We start from the raw sequence: 22,167 nt of genomic DNA on the forward strand, positions 1-22,167 counted from the left end.
ATTCCCTGCAAGAAATTAATATGTAAAGGAGCAGGGTTCTATCACAGTGCACTCCCAACTATGCTAGTTTTCTAACTGCAGAAAACTGTTTATATGGGGGAACATTCAACAATAACTCTCACCTTCAGTTTGTAGCTGAAGCACTTTCTACTGTATCATAGACCAGACCTTAGTTAGAAGCATTTTAGAACTTTGGCTATCAACCACAGCTAATATTGACTAGTAACAAAATATTGTTTGAATAAACTATTATATGTCCCAAAGAGTTTTGTGTCTACCAAACAATGTTAAAGCTTATTCAGTACAAAATAAATTACAAAAAATACTTGAATATTTTTCTTTGCTGAAGTTAAAATTAATTGACAGGGCTGTTCTGTAATAAAAATAAGTGATCTAAGATCTGCTTGGGTTTAAAAAATCACAATGCTTCTAAGATATGCAACCTTGGTAATATTTTGTAACAGATATTTGGAACATAGTTGTAGGGAGTAATTATTCTTTCTCACTATTTTATTGGTTGTTTTATTCTACCCCTCTTTCTAACTGCAGCTTACTCTTAGAAAACTGTTCTGCTGGAACAGTTTTTCAACAGTTGCCATGCATGTTCCTCTTATTGCAGGCATGGCCACACTTGGCCCTCCAGCTGTTTTGGGACTACAATTCCCATCATCCCTGACCATTGGTCCTGTTAGCTAGGGATGGTGGGAGTTGTAGTCCCAAAACAGCTGGAGGGCCAAGTTTGGCCATGCCTGTCTTACCGGATCTTCCCTCACTTTAACTGTTCTAGGAAAAGGCAAACGGATAGATGTTTTTCAGCTGCATAAAAATATACAGTTGCACTTCACCTTAACTGAATACAAGAATAATGAGGACTTTATAAACAGACATAAGTATTATCTAAACATGCAATCCCATTGTTTCATAGTTGTCTTCAGGGAACCTACATGGAATGCACCTATGTTCATTAGAAGAATGGGCAACCTGTGGCCCTACAAGTGCTAGACTTGAACTCCCAACCTCAGGCGGCAGCAGCATGGCCAATGGTCAGGGATGCTGGAAACTGTAGTCCAACATCTGGAGGGCTACAGATTCCCCATCCTTAGTTTATTATGACAAGAGTTTTGGAAAACTTCTAAACATTTGTGTGTTAATTTATGCTTCTGGACAAAGGCAAATTGTAATAAGTGAAGGTTCATATGACGCTCCAGTGGACAAGTTATTCTTTTATACGTGGATATCCTGTGGCCCTCCAGATTTTGTTGAACTTTAATTCCCATAATCCCTGACTGTTGGCTGAGGCTAATGCAAGATAAAGTCTAACAAGATCTGGAACACCACAGTTTCCCCATCCCTGCTGTAAGAACTTGTTTCATTTTCCATTTGCACAAGTAGGACTGGCTGGCTGATGCAAAATGAACAGTAAAACCGTGACATGTGGAGCAGCTACATCATTCATCCCGTTTAGCCTATCTACCAGACTGACATTTTAAAACCCAACTTTCATGGGCTAAGAAAATATTTTTTATCCTATGTGCACTTTTTTGCATACGAACCATAAAGTTAGCAGGAAAATTTGACCCTCCATAACTGAAACTCAGCATCTTGCTCTGAACTTGCACATATCTCCAACTTGAACTCAAAGTACCAGAGATCAGAAAGTCAAAACATTAAAGCTGATGCATTAGTATATTGAACTGCCATGTTGGCAGGCAAGGCTATGCAATTCTGGATGCGTTCCAATCTAAAACAAAAGCAATCAATCTCCAGGTGTAAGGCAGGGGGCTGGAAATATGCTATTGTAGAGCAACTCACTCTGAAGCAAAACACAGAGAGGAAACAGAAGACGAATAAGATGACATCACTGGATCTCATAATGTGGCTGGACAGAATGTTTGTTTGTAGAAAAGTGCAGAGTAACTAGAGCCTATTTATTATTAAGGAAAATGCTTTCATCTGCTGATCATATCTGCAACTGTGCACAGAGGCACCAAGTAATGGACCGAAAAGGAGAACTGAAGAAAGGCAGTCTGCAGTGATTTTGTTTTGGACTACAGGGGAAATTCTGTTTTTCCTACCTAGCTGAAAATATGCTATTACAAAATAGGGCTAACCATGCATTCACTCACAAAAAGGGAGGCTTAAATCCTATACACAAATGATCATGGAAATCAATGGGTGTTTACTTCTAAGACAGGGGTAGCCAATGTGGCACCCTTCAGATTTATGGACTACAGTTCCCATTGTTCTGCTCATTGGCATGCTGGCAGAGGCTGATGGGAGCTGTAGTCCAAAACATATGGACAGCACATGTTGGCTATCCCTTTTCTAAGCAGACATTCATAGGCTTGCATTGCACAAGACTTAGAATCGTAGAATTGTAGAGTCAGAAGGGACCCCGGGGGCCATCTAGTTCAACCTTCTGTTCCAAAAGCTAGCAAAACAAAATAATTATTAGAAGAGATACAAATATATAAGCAAGAAACCATCCAGGCCCATAGCTTCCAAGTCTCCCGTATTCCCCGGGAAACCCCCGTTTTTCCAGCCATTTCCTGCTGGCAGCCTGGATTTTAAAAAAAAAACCCGTAAATTCCCCGGATTCTTACCGGGCCGGGGAGGCTCCTTCTGCGCATGTCTGGAGTCTCTGGACATGTGCAGGAGCGATTTCTGGCACTGCGGCCATTTTGGAACTGGGCAGAGCCTGCGTAGAAGCAACTTCCGGTGTCGCTCTGCCCAGTTCCAAAATGGCCGCAGTGCGACTTCCAGTTCTGCCCAGCTGCTGATCCCAGATTTTTCAGTCTGGAAGTTGGCACCTATGTCCAGGCCTGATCTTGAGTCCATAACTCATAAGCAAAGAATACTGTCCTGGGGTTTTCCCCAACCCTCTAGAGCAAATTTGGAGGTGGCCTAGGGTTTTACTTTTGCTGTGAACTGCCATGAGTGAATTTTTCTTTCGGAAAAACAATATATATGCATTGATTGGCTGATCAGGAGAATGACTTAAAAAAATTCCTTCCAGTAGCACCTTAGAGACCGACTAAGTTTGTCATTGGTATGAGCTTTCGTGTGCATGCACACTTCTTCAGATACAGCTACAGAAGAATGACCGTGTGACAATCAACATCTTAATTAGCAATATATAACCCATTTTTGAACTTTGTCAATACACATGTGAACAACTGATAATTGAAATTGTGGAGTCAGGCAAGGTCAACAAAGGGGCATTATGACAGAAGCCTTATGCCATTTCTGAGAAAAGCCTAGTGGTACTTACTATTGTTTTCTAAGATGTCTGCAATTATTCTACACAATAGACAATAGACCCCTGCCAGTGACTTACAACTAGAGGAAACACACACACACACACACACACACAGAGAGAGAGAGAGAGAGAGAGAGAGAGAGAGAGAGAGAGAGAGAAGTTTAAAGATCTTCATGCATGGGCAGGACAATATTGAGCACCTGGCTATCTTGTAGATACAGTCTTCACAACATCTCAGCAGGGTAAGGAATTTTGCTTCAGAATCTCAAGTGTCCCTTTAAAAATATATATAAAGCACTGGAACACACGCAACTTTCTCTCTCTTTCTTCATTAGCCAACTTTCCTTTTATCCTGACTCAGTCCCAGAGGTGGTATTTTGAATGAGATGCAAATAATAGTTTATATTGTAGCATATATATATATATATATATTTCACATGCATATAATTTTCATATATAATGGTCATGTGTACATTACTAGAAAGATACTTTAAATAATCAAAAAAAATATTTTAGAGATTTCATTATTTTAAAAACCATCTTTTTCAAAATTCTAGTATCACTATTATCCAAATACAAATTTAATTCATCTTTTCCATTATTTGCAATACAAAACAAACAAATCTGTTTCACAAAAATCCCACATGTTACTGTGACTAATTCACGGCCAATTTTATCTGGAGTACTATGGACACCATTATGACAATCTCATGACATTCTAAATGTGAAGAAAACCATATGTTTACTTTTCTCCTCTAATAATTACATGGCATACATTTTATCAACACTATCTTCATCTTGTAAACAAAATCAGACCTGAAAAAATGTGCAGACAGTTTTACTTCCTGGCTAAATAGTTTGCAGACCAAAAAATTCTACTGATCTACCCCAAATATATATTGTTTACAAATATCACAAACATAATGCATATTCTCTCTCTCTCTCTCTCTCTCTCTCTCTCTCTCTCTCTCTCTGGTATTTAATTTATCAGCCATGCCGTCATCATTCTCCTCCCTACCACCATCTGTACATACTTTCCCAATAGACCATCACAGCTGTCCCGTTTTTCACACACACAGAACCTTTTATATGGTTTCCAACTGTTTTTAAAAACTGTTCAGTGCTTCACACTGTACTTCCTTTGTCTTCTTCACAAATATGAAAAGATATCATCATAACAAACAGGTTATCACACCAAAAAGCTTTAAAAACAACAACACTGCAGTACTGATCTTTCCAAGAGCACCAAACATCTTAGATGCTAGCCTTCTGGACAGAAGGTGTTAAGAATGCAATTCCACAAAGCTGGGAACTAGAACAAAAGTCACTAAAGCAATACTAAAGTCACCACTTTTGGTATCACATGGTTTTGTTTTTGTTTTTTTGAAAAATGCTGTAATGCATATCTGGCTAAATGCCCAGACCACATGCTCATGTCCATCACCAGGAATGGATAAAAGAAGTAGGGGACCAAAACAACCTATTTCATCTCTGCAGCCAGGTACAGGGAGGGGAAAGAAGAAGTACAATCTTGTAGGAGACTGGTAATAGTCCCTATTGTTGAAGCACCCAAGCCATGGTCCATGGTCGAAAGTCAGTACCAGTGTCCCTTGGGGAGCCTAAAATGTGCTGAGGCTCTAGAACAGAGCTTTCCAAACTTTTCATGTTGGTGGCACACTTTTTAGACTAGCAAACCGGAGGTTAAACTAACCCCTTTCCATCCCCAGGAAGAGCACAGGGAGCATTCGCGTGACACACCAAAATGTCACAACACACAGTTTGGAAAGCTCTGCTCTAGAACAGGAATCATTTGATCACCCACACACTGCCAAGGCCACAGAATACAATCCCTCCATGGTCACTGCTTCTCCCATTGTGGAGAAAGAAGCAGGGCTGATATTCTGCCATGCATGTGTAAAACATTAATACAAAACAATACCTGCCGAACAAATCTCTTTAAGGTATTCTCTTAAAGTACCAAACGATATTCATAGACCTGAATGTGTTCAATAGTTGCCATGAGCTCAATTTCTAGTATCCTGTTAAAGAATCAGTAGCCGAGCTGGGGAAAGTATTTGCCTGGGAGATCACAAAAAGCAGCTGCCGGTAAATGTAGCCACTACAGGGTAAAAGGGATTTTTGGACCAACTTAGAATAGTAAGATTTTTATTAAACATGATTATATGTTGTTACAATGGAATGAGGCTTACAAGAGCTATGATGAACTGAGATGAGGCATGGTGCCTTTGAAGAAGCAGTTCTGTCAGATAACTGAGATTCAGATTACTTTCATTTCTCATAGAATATTCACTGCAAAGTGAAATTACGGCATCAGAGGTACCTATCTTCAGAGCTGAGCAGCACAGTTACAAAATATTGATTTCTATTGTTATAATACCTAGAAATACATGTTCTATGTGAACTCGCACACGCAACCATGCTAACATTCCTGAAACCAATAAATTTACTAGCAGATACACAATGTGAATGTGGGTGAGGGGGTGACTTTAAAAATTGAATCCTGAGGAATATGGTCAGGTACGTTAATATGGTAGACAACTGCAGCTTACTAACGAAGACCAACAAACTTCAGACACAGTTGAAATCAAGTTGATTCTTTCTACTAAGTGTTATACATCAGGTTGGGGACCTCAGGTCCAGGAGGCAAATATGCCCCATGAGCCCTTGGCATTATCCTTAGACTATATCCCCTCTCCCCAGGCCACACCCCCACCAACCCTGCTCTGCACCCTTCTCAGGTGGTTTTGCCTGGCTGGAGTGTGATAATGCAGCAGCAGATGGAAAGGTAGGGTGTGTGTGTGTGTGTGTGTAGAAACCTATTAGTTTTTTCATGGCTGGAATGTAGGCCTCTGTACAAAAGTCTTATATGTTGCTTCAGTCACTTTGTGCCTCTGGCTCAATCCACTACTAGCATGCAACCTCTGTTCATTAAATTAAATGGCTCTCAGGTTCAAAAGCGTTCCCTACTGGCTATAGCTAGAGATATAAACCATAATCCCTAGAGATATAAACCATAATCTGCATTCTGGAATAATCTCCTTTATAGTTCACTAGGTGGCCCGGCCACACGTTGCTGTGGGTCATCCCTGTGTTTCCCCCACCCTGTCCCGATCCATGACGTATCCCACCCCTCCTCCCTCCAACCCCCTGGCTCATCCCTGTGTTTCGGTAGGACACCCTTCCCTATGTTTTCCCTGGGGTGTGTTGTCCCCTCCCCCCTGTATCGCCATACATTGGCCCCTGTGCACGCATCGTGAAAATTTTAATATATTTAGATTTAAAAAAATTGAAATAAGAACATGAGAAGCAGAAGTTATTGTTTAATTTTATTTTTGGGGTTGTCATTTATTTTGGTGGGTATTGTATGAATTGGGTGTTGTTGTGTGTTTTGGTTTTGTGTGTGTGTGTGTTTTGTTATTTGGATTTTCTAATTTTGGAGTAGGTGACCCAGAGAACCTAAATAACTACTTTAATAATCCCGACCGGGGGGCGGGATCAAATAGTGAAGACCCACAGCCCCGTAGCAACAGAAGGCGAGTTCCGAAGCACCCGAGCTGTTCAGTTCCATAAAAAAACCAGGAAGTGGCATGGGGAAGGTAGGAGGTTGTAAAGGGGGGGGGGGGTTTGCCACTGCAATTATCCGAGGAGTTAAACTGGGGAGAGAAAGTGCATGGTTGTTGTTTTTAAAGACACAGAGGCTTGTAATCAGTCATAGTATAAAGCAGGCATCCCCAAACTTCGGGCCTCCAGATATTTTGGACTACAATTCCCATCTTCCCTGACCACTGGTCCTGCTAGCTAGGAATCATGGGAGTTGTGGGCCAAAACATCTGGAGGGCCGCAGTTTGGGGGTGCCTGGTATAAAGCGTAAGTTAAAAGGGGCATGACTGCCCTTACTTAAAATGGCAGCCGGAGCCTCGCATGTGACACAATGCCTGCTAAATTTTAAAGTACAAACCTCTTGCCGTGCCCCCAAGTGCATTGCTGTGGGTTATCCCCCCCGAGCCTAGTGGGGGCCTGGGGGCCTGACAGGGGCCTACATAAAACAAAGGCCGTGCTGCGGCCTGCGATCTGGGCACTCCCCCTCTCCCCCCCCGGGCCTAGTGGGGGCCTGGCAGGGGCCTACATAAAACAAAGGCCGTGCTGCGACCTGCGATCCAGGCGCTCGCCCCCTCCCCCCAGGCCTAGTGGGGGCCTAGCAGCCTGGCAGGGACCTAGGGGTCTGATAATGGCCGCCTTGATGGTTTCAGTTGCTTGGTTGATGATGCCATTATTTGGTTTGTGGGTGTGGTGTAGATTTCACAGGAAGGGAGGGGGTGTACTGTGGGAGGAATTCCACTTGAGGGTGCTGTTTTACTTTGTGGAAAAACAGGTTTCTACCTGCCCAGGTGTGAAATTTGAGGGATTTTCTTTCTAACAACGCTCGGGGAGTGGCCTGGATCGTTGTGTCAAAATTTCAGGACGACCGGTCAAGCGGTTATGGAGAAAAGTGGAGCCCGCACTTTCACAATTTTTACATTTTTATATATAGAGATATGACCACGCACAACAGCCCAAGAGTACAAATGGAGACCACCATAACTGTCATTCCTGAGAATTCAACATCATTAGGTAAACTGTAAGTAAATCACATAGGAGACTGCAAACATCTGGAATGTGCCCATCAGCAACTGTGCTCCATCAGCTGCTCCCCCAGAGTGCAGGATGCTGTGCAGCAAATGTATCTGAATTTGGGCCCAGAGTAGCAGGCCCAATGTTGACACTTGAAAAAATGCCACAGTACTAGTTCTAGATGTGCATGTGCAAACAACTACAAACGACCTTTTTGTGTGGTCATGCCAATCAGTGATGAGGCACGTGCATAATATGTTTAAAAGGAGGGAAACTGCCTGCTTGATTCAAACTGGAGATTCCATGGACTCTTGAGACCTCAGTCTAAACCAATAGGCCACTGTTATCCTGAGACACAATGGCTTATTGTACTGCTGCAAGCTTCCAGCAGAGAATCAGGTGTAGTCTTTCAGATTCCTCAAAACTCCAGATTTGGCTTTAAAAATAAAAGGGTATAATTCAGAGAAAGGTTTTGTTAAATATTGAAGACAAAATCTGTTAAAATTTTGAGAATAAAAGTGTTCTAGGCATGAGAATCATACAGCCATGAAGGAAAACATACTCAGCCCACATATCTCCTTATATCTATGGCTCTTTTCCTACAACCCACCAACATCCCTTATTCTGTTCTATATATGCTGCTGGAATTTATTTTAATTAGAATAGAGTATCTAACCTTCTATCAGAAGCAAGATCTACATAAGCTCCTATTCTGCTTATACTGTGTGGGGGTTTGCTTTCACAGTCGATCAATCAATCAAATAATCTTTGTACAACTTGCAGATTTATTTGGTATACTGTATAGTTAATTTTGTCACTACCAAGATTTGTAACTACCAAGGAGCCAGTGTGTCCAAACCATTAACAAGTGAACAAAACACATCTCCTGAAGTTGTAGGGCCAATAACAAAACAAAAATAAATGAAAAAGGATATTCAGGGAGAAGAGGCTTGGAAGAACTAGGCAAATTCAGCCACTGCATCATTTCTTTGGAGGAACAATCCATTATGAGCCTGCCACTGAGCATGATACAGGAAAACCCAGCCGTGCAGTTTCTGATAACTGAAATCAAAGGGAACACAAAGTTATTAAAAGTACTGTGAGCGACACTGAAACCGGACACACAGATTTTTTGCATTCTGACAGAGATTAAGGGGAGCTAAGCAACACAGACAATAAAGGAACAGATAAGTATTACAGACAGATCTGTAACTAGACACTGGGAAATAGCAGCACTGAGATCCAAGGCGGACTAATGCATGGAACTCTTAGGGTGCAGGTCCAGCAACGTAAAAGGTTATTTAGAAGAAGAGATTGCAGTCTTTGCTCGGGGGGGGGGGGGTTGGGGGAAGGGACTGGTCACACTCAGACAGAGCACATGGTTATGGCAGTTTTATGCTGAAGATTAGGAAACAAAAGGGAGCAGATCCTGGGAGAGGCATTTATTCACCACACAGATCCTGGCCCTTCCTTATGTCTATTCATGTCTGCATCTCTGACCCAGCTGTCACTTTTCTAACATGCCAAAATGAAAAATATTTTGATAAGCAGGATGGCATAGTACCCAAACAATGGAGTGAGAGAAAATAAGCAATGCTTGTGGGAGACAGAAAAATTACATAGTATAACAATTAGTAAAAGTGATTCCAGTTCAGTTTAGGAATATGGAGACCATTTATGTCTTCCTAAAAAAGAACATTATTCCCATAATTTGTATATGAGGTCATCTGAACTCTCTCTCTCTCTCTCTCTCTCTCTCTCTCTCACACACACACACACACACACACCACTGATTCTTCAAGTGGTGAGTTGAGACCCATTACAGTACTAGGTATCAACCTGATCTAGGGTGGGTCACAGTGTTGGTGCCACTATGGACTTAGAAACTAAGTTGAGTCCTGGAAATGTTGACAAATACCATACTAAGGCACAAAACCATAAACTTGAAAATCCTGGGCAAATATGCCTCTAGAAAGAATAAGTTCAGCAAATGTATGTATGCATGTACATCCTTCAATAACACACCACTTGTTGACTCGCCCCTAAAAGTGTGGACTGCTCCCTCCCTCAATCTGAAACTGGAACAGTTCTAGTGTCAGAAGGACAAAGTGTGTGCTCCTTCCTCATGGCCCACAGCTTCTCAAGTAACCCCAGCAGCACAGGAATGTGCTATGCTACCGCGGTTCCTGTCCTACATGAGAGGGGAACTATGTTGGCTTGTTCACACATGTCTGCATGTTAAATGAGAAGTGGGTAACTTAATTACTCATATTTTATGTCTGTGTTGTAGACATTTGCTTTTTATGTGTATTGCATGCAATGGCCTATGGCTACAAGCAATAAATATTTATTGTATCATATTGTTCACGCATGCAAGTCATCACTTGATTCTGCAATAATCAAGTGCTACCCATTCGTGCATAAACTCAGTCATCATAGCTATGTGACCATGAAAGCACTTGGGAGTAACAATTTTCTTCCCATTTTAAGGTATATTGTTTTCCACCCAGTAGGGGTATGCAACATCTTTAAAGACTTGTTTTTTAATCAAGGCAATCCAGTCTTTCAAGATCTGACTCCTAGAGATCTTTCTACAATTTATTGTGACTGTACACACAAATATACTCTTTTAAAAAGAATATGTGGGCTGCATTTTGACCAGTTTGATAAAGCCTGGCAACCCCTCCCCCTTCGCTTTTGTAAATTACATATATGCAAATAATAAAAATTGTTACATTTATAGCCTTCCCTCTCCTCAGTCCCCCTTTCTCTCCCTGAACACATTGATCCCTCACTTGCTGCTATAGTTCACAAACCATCACTGCCCTCACTTCAAATTTCATAGCAAACCTCTGACATCATTCTCCAAATATTTTATATACAAACATACATACAGAATATAAAATAAAATTAAGAACTGGAAAGCAAAGTTAACAAGATTAGCATATTGGAGTAATAGCTAATGTGTTCTGCAGGATATCCTCCTATCTGCTCTTTCCAACCATAATTAAATGACCACAATTATATTTTAAAGGACTACAGGTCACATAATATTCATGTAAGACATGCTGATTATTTTCAGAGAAAACATTACACATATGTACATATTTTTAAATATGCTAGGTGACTTTTTCAATCCAAAATGATACAAATTAAATATTTTTTTTTAATCAACTGTTGCTTTTTAGGTTTACTTTCATTCAGAAAAGCTAAGGTATCAGTTGCATGAAACAAATGGCTTTAGGGATGGGGGAAAGGGAGTCTATTGGGCAAATCTGATGATGCAGCACTTTAAATGCCCCCATCTGGCACCCATTAGGCAACCTGTCACTGGATTGTACTGACTGGTCCTTTTCAGCCTACCTCAGCACTCACTTGGTGAATCATGCCTGAGCACAGTGCATTAGGGAACTGCACAGCAGGCTCTATTTGTTTAGAAAGGCACACAATAAGGGATGAATACACTCTATGATCATCCAGATTACAGCATATGGTGGATGAAGTGCGCAGGAAGGACCATGGTACCATGAGGTCAGAAGTGATGGGAGAACTAGGAACGCAATACATATTCTTCAACCCCTGGATCAGGCCAGGATTCTACCAGGGAAAGCAACATATAACCAAATATTGTTTCAGCTTATTGTCAGTGGCACTAGTTCACTCAACCCATCTTCTTGATGATTATTACTGAAATATTAGAAGACGGTAACACACACATGAATACTTTCAAATAATTCCTTGACTTCATTAGCCCACATTTATAATAGGAACTAATATACTTCATAAACGTATCGGGCAATTATTTCCAGAATGAAAATTTTAAGAATCCCTACAAAACCACTAATATTCATTTAGTTTTGTATTTTTCTTTGATGAAAATGCAGACCCCTCAACTCTATTAATGCCTAAAATGGTAGGGTTTTTGAAAAGTACCTTGTGTGTTATGTACAACTACAATTAAAAACCCAGCCAGATGGGTGGGGTATAAATAATAAATTAATAATAATTAAAAAGATTCATCTTGCAGTACTGATAATAGCAAGCAGAAAATGTGGGGGGGGGTCCATCATGCCAACTTTACTTTCAGCTGAACATAACTATGTGAAGAGCATTTGCTTACCCCCCAGGTTTAATTAAAATCAAAAGTTGAAGTTACAGACCTTAGTTTAAACACAACGCAGCTGTATGCAAGCTTTTATTTGCACTATGGATCAGAATTATATGATGGCATTTCAAAATACCAATTTTTATTAGATTATCATATTAATCATTTACTTTTATGATGTTTGATGTTACAAAGAGCCTTTTAAAGACTGGCTATGTAGGGCTAAATCATCAGTAAAATTTCATTGGTGCACATGAACAATGTGCAAACAACTAAAGTGGGCAACTGTAATAATAAAAAATATAAGGGGGAATGCAATGCTGTTGTTCCACTCGCAAAATGGTGTTTGATCCAGTTGAGACACACAGCAGTAAGATAAAGGGAAGTAATTTTATCCACTTCCACCTGAAGCCCTGTCCTATGATGCCTTCCACACTGGTCTTGGTATTTTCAAAGGTGCAGGTAGCTACAGAGAAAAGGGGGAACTGGACAAAATTGTCTGTGTTAACCTAAGACATTCCACAACGCAATGGATTTCACTCTTGGCCTGCAATCCTTCTTGGATTCATTTAGGTTGCTTAAATGTCGTTGGCTTCAATGAGGTTTAAGTGACCTTGGATATAGGCAAGGTTTATTATTGATGGTAACACAATGAAACAGTGATAGGCAATATTAATTCTGTATTTACTATAGAATCTATCAATGTGAAAGCTCATCTCAAGACCTTTTTATGGTCTATGTTTCACCTTCTTTGCTTCTTATTCAATGTGTTTCTCATATTGTAATCAAACCCCTGACACACTGTGACACTGTACATAAGAAATCTTAACTTACGCAAAAGTTCAAAGAGTGACACTAAAACATTTTCTACACCCAATCATAGTTATTTGGATTCAATCCCGATCCTTCCCTCTGACAATAATGAGGAGTTTGGGTACCAATTGATTTGGACTAAAATTGACTCAACAAAAAACAAAGCAGCAGTTTCAACATATACAGACACTCCATAGGTATGCAAAGATATAAATTAATGTAAATTAAGAGAAAGCAACTTCTTACAAAACCTCAAAAGAGCTTAATAGGGACCCTGTGAGCTTCTAGGTTTACAGAGTGTTGTGAGCAGGTGAGAGAGCTGAAGGCAGAGAGTGGTCTAAAGCAGTTTGTCACAAGCTGTCTAGATGTTTTGGACCACAATTCATGACTGTATGATCTGAATGGTAATCCAACACATCTGGGAATGACACTAGGCTGAGGTAGACTGGTCTAAAGGAATTACAAGTCAGGCTGTGTGGATCTATCAATCTAGTCTATGGCTGACAGCAATTGAGACACAATGTTAGAGTGCTAGTTGAAAACAAAAACAATAGAGAAATGGGGGTGCATAGGGAGAAAGTGAATTGAGCTCCTTGAACACCTAACAGTTTATTGTATGCATTCTGGAAGAGAGATTACAGTATATGTGATGAGGTTAAAAAACCCACTCTCTCCTCCCAGCAGTATACAGGGATCTTTCAGGAGAAAGGAAAGCAAAGTGGATGACATTTCCTGTTCCCACTGCAAAACCATGCTGCTCTTGAAAGCAAGAAAATGCTCAAATGTAGAGTTTCCCAGCAGATCTTGGGGGATGAGGAGTCCTTTATCACATGTACCTAGAGCACCACGCATTCCGATACATGAACACTACAAGATTTCAGGTCATCTGGAACACTGAAAAGGAGAACTCTTCTTAGCAGATGAGGATACACGGCAATGTTGTGTTGCAGATCACATTATAGATCACATCAATGAGGTCATAAAGAAACAGACTACTATATTTATTACGAATCTACATGAGATGCCAATCTTCATGGGAAGACCCATGTTGAGCATTTTCTTACTGCATTTATTAGTGTCTATCATTATTTAATCCATTGACTTCAAAGCAGCTTACTAACAGTTGAAAACAACACCATTTCTTGATTAAAAATAAATAGTGGAGGGGGAACTAAAAATAAAAAAATACCAGATCATAGAATCATGGAATTGTAGAATTGGAAGGGACCTTTAGGATCAGCTAGTCCAACACCCTGCAATGCAGAAATATGTAGCTGTCCCATACGGAGATCAAACCTGTGTCCTTGGTATTATTGACACCACACTCTAACCAACTCTAACCAACACGCTCTAATCCAGGAGAGATCTATTAAACTTACGTTGCCTCAAAAGGTCTAGAAGGATCTAAAAAGTCTGTTGAACAAAAATGTGTTTCACCTGCAATGAAAAGATAGTATACTAAGTGCCAGGAAAGCTTCCTTGGGGAGGACATTCCACAGATGGAGTACCATGACCTAAAGAGTAAGCAGCCAGTGCTTCTCAGAAGGTGAGAGCATCCCAGAAGAGAACCTCAGACAAAGACAGTCACTGAAGATATTGCAATACTCAATCCTCTAGTTTCCAAAGACATGGATGTTTATTGCTCAGTCCTCTTTCCACAGGAACTGGCACAGCTGGAGTATCAAATGAAACTGATAAAAAGCATTTCTGTCCAAGATTGCCACCTGTGCTTCTAGGAAGAAAGCCAGATCCAAGAGTACTCCTAGGCTATAACCTTCTTTATTAGTGACAACGAAATCCCATTAGAAAAGGCAGACTCACCTATTCCAGATCACACAGGCTACCCACCATAATCACTTCCATCTTGTCTGGACTTTGCTTCAGTATGCTTGCTTCAGTATGCTCGTCTACTTCAACAAAAGCCCTCTAGTTAAAGGCAAAAGAATATTGCTCCCATCTCATCATTCACCTCTGTAGCCTGAGACAGCCTTGTCATTTTTCACATCAGAATTGGTAAACAACACCAGATAATGAGACTATGGCACCACTCTCTACCAAACCCCACTGTGACACTCACTGCCAGAAAGATACTACAGTGGTACCTCTGGTTACGAACTTAATTCGTTCCGGAGGTCTATTCTTAACCTGAAACCGTTATTAACCTGAGGTACCACTTTAGCTAATGGGGCCTCCCGCTGCTGCCATGCCGCTGGCGCGCGATTTCTATTCTCATCCTGGGGCAAAGTTCTTAACCCAAGGTACTACTTCCGGGTTAGCAGAGTTTGTAACCCGAAGTGTTTGTAACCCGAGGTACCACTGTATTAATCCTAGAAAGGCTGATGTAAGATGATAGCTGCATAGCCTAATACTGGCCCAATGCTTGACAGCACTTCACAGGACCACACTTAAAGGTCCCAGGAACAGCAGAAGAGCAGCAACTTGCCTTGAACTACCGGGTTTTCCCTGCAACTGAAGCAATGCTGATTGCTGCACTGCAATGTTTGGGGCAGGATGAATAGAGGCATTGCAGACCTCGTGCATAGCATGCTATTAGCTTGAACAGGACCTGGAACACAGACCTGATCCGTCTTCACCGAGCTACAATAGGCTTTGGGGAAAACTTTGATAAATCTGTACTACGTTTCAATCTGTAACAGAGCAATTGAAACAGCTTTATAATATCAAGCTATTACTCTCCTTTGCCAATGCACAAATCTATTTCTGATTATCCAACGGAGCCTCAGTTATAGTTCATGTCTGAGCAACAATTCCTTGAGGATAGTAAATAACTCATTGGTAAGGCAAAGTTTAGGACTATTCTCCTAAACTTTGGCCAAAACCCTAAAATCAGTTGGTATTTGTGATGGGCCACATGACCCGAAAGCTGTACGCCGGCTCCCTCGGTCAGTAAAGCGAGATCAGTGCCGCAACCCCAGAGTCGTCCGCGGGTCCCTTTACCTTAACCTTTATACAGTAGTGAACATTTCACTCCTAGACCTTGAAGGAAGGACAGCGTGTCTCCACAAGTACTGCTTTAGATTACAGGCTGGTTACATTAATTTTATTTAGTTTGACTATGGGATCTTTTAAACTGTAGAGTGGCTGCTTTCACAGAAACTGACTTGGGTTGCTTTTGTTGCTGTTGCTGTCTTTTACATTTAAATTGGGAGGGGTCTGAAGGGACAGTAGGTAGCCATCATAATAATGGTTATTGACAATGCAGAATATTTGAGTTTACACTGCTTCTTTTGCAAGACTTGGAAAAAGCTGACATGATGTTTTAGGTCTTCTGCAGTCAGCTTTCAAGCCTCAATCAAGTGAAACATCCAGCCCTGCTGTGTACACCACTGACCACAACAAAGATTGTGGTTTCTCCCACACTCGCCTTAAATAGATTTAAATTAATGCTATTCATCACTGGGTGGAAAAGAAAGGAAATATAAAAAGTACAGTAACTTAAGACAAGTTAGGCCTGGCCAGCAATATTGGGCAGTTTTCATACTATTAAGCTAGCCTCATGGCTATAAATGCCATGGACTCCACTCAAATACTTCTCTTCACATTTATACTAGGAGCTCTTTTTTCTTACTGATTGGGTACATCTGCTATTTCAGGATACAGGAAACAGCATTTAAATCATGCGATACTTCTTTCCTGAAAACACCTGGAAGTATTCTAAGAAACATTAAAAGGCTATATGCTGCTCTGCTTTATTTGTTTCTGTTTTGGAGAAAGCTTAGCCACATGACTGAACTCGTGCCAGCAGTTCATGATATAGCAAACACTCATAAGTTCCACTACCGTTAGGTTGAAATTAGCATGGATGCTTACCATCTCAATTACAGCAGCAGGGGAATGCAGTTGTCCCCATCTAAATCCTGCTTCTGTCAACCACAGTCTGTTACAGCCAGCAATACAAACTACTCCTCCACTGACCGAAACAGAAAATTCCAATGAATAGTACTGCATTTCACTGTACTGCAAAGCAGTTATTCTCAGATGGGTCTGAGAGTGCAATGTAAGTTCTTCACCAGTTATGGTTGGAGACATAGTTGGCTGTCACATCAAAGTCGAGGGCTGGATCTGGCAACTGGACACAGAGAACACTGGAATCCATGGCGGGGTTATAAAAACAGGGATCCCTTGCTTCAGTGAATCATAAAACAGTGACTCCCAAAGAACATTTGCACCAGCAGAAAGAGCTTCAGCAGTATGACTGGAGAAGAGATAGATGCAAGCACCTCAGTTGCATAGTGCAGCACAAAGATCTCGGAAGGCGGGAGGATGATAATAATCAAGAGATATTGAAGTGTTAATACACTGGACAACTCTGCTATTGTTTTGCCCCTACAGCTGTTTCCAATTCTCAAGATGCCAGATAACAATCTCTGAAGGGACAAGATACCCTTAAAATTTCTTTTGAGGGAAGATTCTCCCATATCAAACCATCAATGCAACTCTCTTCTCTCATGAACTGCTACGCTGGCTGGGGTCTGCATGCCCTTTCCCACCAGCAGAAATAAGAAACTGAAACTTCTCACAAATAGGGGAACAAGGGACAGCAAAAGAGCATCTTGCAACAGTAGCAACACACTACATGGACTTAGCATCTTGGTTTTGTGTAAGTTTAACTAAGGCAGACAGGAGCTAGCTTTATAAAAGGAAAAAATACATTTAATATATTCTTATGCTGTGGAACATGCATACAAGTCCAGAATAACTCAGAAAAAGTTGTGTACTGCAGTCCTGATTAAATCAATGAGGCTTAAGCACACACTCAAGCACAACTAGTACTTGATCACCCTAATCTGATGCATTGATATACATTGCTATACTCCCTGATCTGATGCATTCAGCATTCATGAAGTGCTGCTGTGTAGTGGCACGCAGATACCTACCCAAGGGCTGTTGCACTTTCTGCAATAATGAAGAGTGCTCAAGGTCAGATGTGAGGAACTTTGGCACTACAGAGGCTGCTGAACCACTGTTCTCATCAGCCCCAGCAAGCTTGGCCAGTGGCACATGGTTCAATGATCTCTGAAGGGCTGAAGGCTTCCCCCACCTGCTCTAGGTACACAACCTTATTTCACAAATGGAACTCTCTCCAGCTATGCAGAGAACAGAGCTGTACACATGCTCAACATGAAATGAAGTTTTGACCGCCCAGAATACATCTAAATTAAGATATTGCATCAAAGCAAGTGATGTTTATGAAGGGTAACGCTAGATAGGAGTTCCACTGGGGAAACAGTGTATCTTGGTAAAGAGAGCTACATATTCAAGGTTCCATTATTGAGGATCCAATGCACTTGATGATGAAGTGTAAGTTAAGTTCTCTATGAAATAGGGTTACATACTGAGAAGTCGGCACACCTAGGCTGCAACTTCACACAATGATCTGGGGATAAATCTTGTTGAACTTAAACCCACTTTTTTCTGAGTAGACATGCACAGGATTACCCTAAAACTGTAGATTAGGTTTAGAATGGAATATGAAATTCTTTTTAGTGAGTCTTGTTTTACCCAATACATACCGTTCTAACTAAAAACCTTTGTGATCTTACACTTGCTTTTTAGTAATAGGGAGCAGGTTCTCAATCTGTTACTATGGCCATCTGGTTAATCAGCAAATCATGCCTAACTGTACAGCCATATGAAAGAATGACAACAGCAGTCACAAACAAATGAAAGCAAATCATACCTAAGAGACGGAGTTTCTTTTCCTTTGATTTAAATGAAATAAACATTGAATTTTTAAAAAGAACGTTTTTAAGGCTACATAATTAGAATAAAGTACACACTGTCACAGTCATATGGAATAATGTGGTGTGATCAGAAATACTTTATATGGAAAATATATACTTTTTGTAGGAAGATATCAAGGGTTACAACATCTTGTGCCAGCTCTGTTTGAAGTGTTCAAAATTATTACAACAGCTTTCACATTATTGATAAATACCAAATGTTCTGTATTGCAGGATGATTGCAATAACAATCAATTGTACTAGAAGTATACAACGTACCTTTCAGATTTAGAACAAAGGTGCCCAAAATTTTGCAAAGGTATCTCACTATGCTTCATGACTGACTAACTCACATGGTACATCTTTACCAGCTATGGGGTAAATATTAAAGGTAAAGGGACCCCTGACCATTAGGTCCAGTCGTGACCGACTCTGGCGCTCATCTCGCATTATTGGCCGAGGGAGCCGGCGTACAGCTTCGAGGTCATGTGGCCAGCATGACAAAGCCGCTTCTGGCAAACCAGAGCAGCACATGGAAACGTCGTTTACCTTCCCGCTGTAGCGGTACCTATTTATCAACTTGCACTTTGAGGTGCTTTCAAACTGCTAGGTTGGCAGGAACTGGGACCGAACAATGGGAGCATTACCACCCTCCAAAATAATATACAATATTGGTTTATTATAGATGAAAAAATGTGCTCTTTATATTACACTATCACTTATCTCCAGAACTAAACACATTTTCACAGCTACCAAAGCAAAATCAGCCTTGCCATGACTTTGGATTCAGTTCTTAATAGCATTACAATCTATAGGAAAAGGTCTAATTCAATTAATATATCTTGGTCAGATTTTTAATTTTAATTCAGCATTTTTAAACACACACACACACACACACAGAGAGAGAGAGAGAGAGAGAGAGAGAGAGAGAGAGAGAGACAGAGAGAGAGAGAGAGAGAGAGAGAGAGAGAGACAGAGAGAGAGAGAGAGAGAGAGAGAATGAGAGAGAGAGAGTGAGTTCAAAGCATTTGCTATGTTTAGGCTGCAAACCTTATATACATGTACTTGCTAGAGAGTAAGATTGTGGGACTTACTTCTGAGTAAACATGCATAGGCTTGTGCTGTTAAAAGAAACCATGCCTAAAACAGATAATGGTCAAAAACATCAGCTATTGTATGCGGCTGACAAAACACAAGCTAGCTTTGTCCATTTAAAATACCCTCAAAAAAACCAACAGAAAAATATTTAACCTCTCACAGAACCCAGTGCTTAAGCTTAGAATCCCCTTTTACAATGTGCTCATGTTAGCTGAAGTTGCTCTGCTGCAGTAAAAAACAAGGAAGTTCTCGCTTGAGTGCCTACTAATGAACAAAGGTTAACTTTATCTCAAAGGTCAAATGCCTGGTGGCGAAGGTTATGACCCTAACAACTTAAATGGTGACCCTGCCACGTGCCAAGTATATTGCAGATTCTGATACAGATCATCTGGTAAGGGGCTGGTCATAAATTTACTTTGGTATTATACTCCCACAAAGAATACTGTTTGTCACAACAGTTTCCAAGTTGTCATTTGATACATGGGCTGGAGAACTGAGAGGGGAAAAGCAATCCAAAGTTAAAGGTAGCACTACTGTATTTTGATGGCCTTAAAACAAAACCCTAAAACTCCAAATTGAAACCAATGTTTTAATTTCAGTGTACTTTAGCCACCTCTTTGCTCATAAATTCTTTTATTCACAGTTTTCTTTCAATCTTTGCAAGCTAGTTCACATAGTTGTCAAATTTTACATCCCTGTTTCTACATGATTTCCTTAGGAAACTAATTTGTTTTTGTGGCTCAGACTTACTTCGCAAGCAGGAGCATTGTTTAGATTTGAGCAGATGATTTTCTTGCAAATGACTATGTCCTGGCACAAGGAGGGGACAAAGAAGAAGGAGGAAAAGAGTCCCCCGCACAATTGTTATAAATACGTATTTAAGAAGGAAAGGGATATCATACTGCAGAAATCATCAGGAATTAAAGTATCTTGGAACAGTACATGAAATAATAGCACTCTGAGTGAAAAGGCCACAATGGTTTTGGCAAATATCTGAAAGCATGTTTTGGAGTCTGAACCTCTTGCCAACACTGGCAACTTCTCAAAACTTTTAAGTGGAAAGAAACATTTTCTGTTTGCAGACCTTTGGGGTTATAGAAGACGCTCCTCAGCTCAGCTGTATATACGTTGATCAACCTATTATTTTATACAGTTTTATTGGCAACTATTGCAGCATAACTATAAGGCCAGTAAATCTTTTAAAGCAAATCAGGTTGATCTGAAGACAAAGGGCCTTTAAGATTTTGTTCTGAAATGCTCTTGTTGCATGTACAGTACAAGTTGCCATTACTGCAGCTCTGCAAGAGCCAATCACTATTAACTTGGCCAACGTTCAGGTTTAACAAAGGAGTCTGGGATACATCAGCACGAAAAAGAAACTACAACCATTACCCCCAATGAAGGTTGTCCAATCATAATGCAAATTGTAACTACCGGTACGTTCTCAAATACATAGCATCATTGAAATATTTTCTACAACACAAACGAACTGAAAAAGAGTGTGATATATTACACCTGCGGAAAAAGTAAGTTAAGATATATTTTAAAAATACATTTTATAAGGACCTGCAAACACGAATACTCCCCCCAAAGCAGGTTACCTATAAATGAAAATGCAATTACAATGGCCATTGGCATGCTTAAAAAAAGAGAGTCAAAGCTCACAAAGGTGCTCATTACCAGATTTACTAGGCTCTATTGTTAGCATAGCAACACAACCGTACCACAGAATATTGCCAGATATATATTCCATAATGGAAGCAAGTTATTATATTATGCCTGATTGCATTTATGTATAACAGTAACTTTGTTAAGGTGATACTATGAGTATTTGTAATCAATATAACAACTACTTTAAATTAATTGCCATGGATTATTTTAAAAATCAATCTACAATGCATGCCCTGAGTCAACAGATGTATGAAGACAGTTTGCAACATGCTGTTAGCACCAAACATTTTTAATGAAAGCATCCATATTTTAAATCTTTAACTGATTCATCAGCTTTCCATAAAGTCTCACAGAAAATCCTACAATGAAGTTGGATCTACAGTCTATCATAGGCAGTTCTTAATGATGAAACTGAGCACTGGTATTTATTCTTTAAAAAACTAAATGAGAAAGCATCCACACCACAACACTTCAGAAACAGATCGCATCTTCACCAAAATTTTTGGACACGTCATTCAGCGTAAGTACACAATGCAAATAACAGAATCACGTACATCTGCAAACTTAAAGGAAGCCATCCTTTCTAGGAGAAAAGCACAAAACCTCTTCATAATCATACATGCCAATGATTTCAACAACATTTCAATGACAAGATGTCACACAACAAAGACCAATTACCATTTTCCATAAGACCATTCAACAGCCACCAATGTACCTAGCACCTAAAAATGCTAGATCAAATTAAAACTGTTAAGCTTATTAAATTTCCTCTCCAATCTGATCCAAACTGAAATATTGAAATGTCTGAGTAACAGAGAGATAAGTGGCTTGCTTTGAAACTGCTA

General features: G+C 40.3%; 1 protein-coding gene across 6 annotated transcripts in view; it reads right to left on the reverse strand.

Moving 5' to 3' along the window:
• NFIA (nuclear factor I A) overlaps positions 1–22,167 on the reverse strand; it is a 281,924-nt gene that overhangs the window by 252,316 nt on the left and 7,441 nt on the right. The window lies entirely within an intron of this gene.

This window comes from Zootoca vivipara, chromosome 7, assembly GCF_965207765.1.
Source record: "Zootoca vivipara chromosome 7, rZooViv2.hap1.1, whole genome shotgun sequence".
Classification (NCBI taxonomy): domain Eukaryota; kingdom Metazoa; phylum Chordata; class Lepidosauria; order Squamata; family Lacertidae; genus Zootoca; species Zootoca vivipara.